Raw genomic sequence first — 945 nt, 5'->3', positions numbered from 1 at the left:
GCCCCGGGCCGCGCGCACCCGCAGTTCCCGCCCCAGGCCCGCGCGCCCGACGTCCCGTGTCACAGCGCCTCGGGGCTCTTGAGCGCCCACTGTTCCGGCGAGAGCAGCTCTCCCACGGGCCACGTCCTCCCAACCCTGCTTGCCCTGCTCCGCACCTTTGGGGAGCCGGGCGTCTCCGGGCCCCAAGGGGTCACTATCGGAACCCCACATCACAGTACCTAATGCGAAGACCCGGAAAGGTTGTGAGTGAAGCCGTCCGCAACCTCAGCCTGCGCTTCTGCCGCGCCCTACCCGTGGTCATTACCCTCGAAAATCCCTCCGATTGCCCACGAATTCCAGTGTGCATGGTGTTGCGCAGTCAGACAGGCTGCATCACGGTCTCAGCCCAGTGAAAATGCCAAATGCGGTGCCCCTTATTCAAGTTACTGAGAATTTCAAGAGAGTAACACCAGAGCATCAAACCAAGTATAGGGCCCTGGGCACAGTGCACTATCCCTCAGCCCAACAGGTTTTTTTTTTTTTTTTCCCAGTGTTGGGGCAAATCCAGTTCCTTTTGTTGACTACCAAATAGGTACCATTTGCAAGAAAAACCCGCCTTCCCTTCCTCCTCCCACCTGCCCTTCCCTAGCCCAGGAGCGGGCGGGGGCTGTGTGTGCGCGCACTTAAATTCACGGAAGCCACAAGTGTGCCTAGGTCATTCAGGGGGCCTCCGGAGTCCTGGACTGGGGGACCCAGCACACCACCTAGTTGTGTGACCCTCGCCAAGTCAGTATCTCAAAGTCTATTTTCTCATCCGCAAAATGAGGATAACAACTGTACCTATCTCAAGGTTTTGTTTCGGATCAAAGGAGATAAAACATCCCTAACACAGCACTGAGCCGTCAGAAGTGCTCAGTATTGGCCGTTAACCTCCAGCAGGCCAAATCCTTCCCTTGCCCTGCCCCT

This window comes from Hylobates moloch, unplaced genomic scaffold (genome assembly GCF_009828535.3).
Source record: "Hylobates moloch isolate HMO894 unplaced genomic scaffold, HMol_V3 SCAFFOLD_3, whole genome shotgun sequence".
In the NCBI taxonomy this organism is placed as follows: domain Eukaryota; kingdom Metazoa; phylum Chordata; class Mammalia; order Primates; family Hylobatidae; genus Hylobates; species Hylobates moloch.
This window is presented reverse-complemented; position numbering follows the sequence as displayed.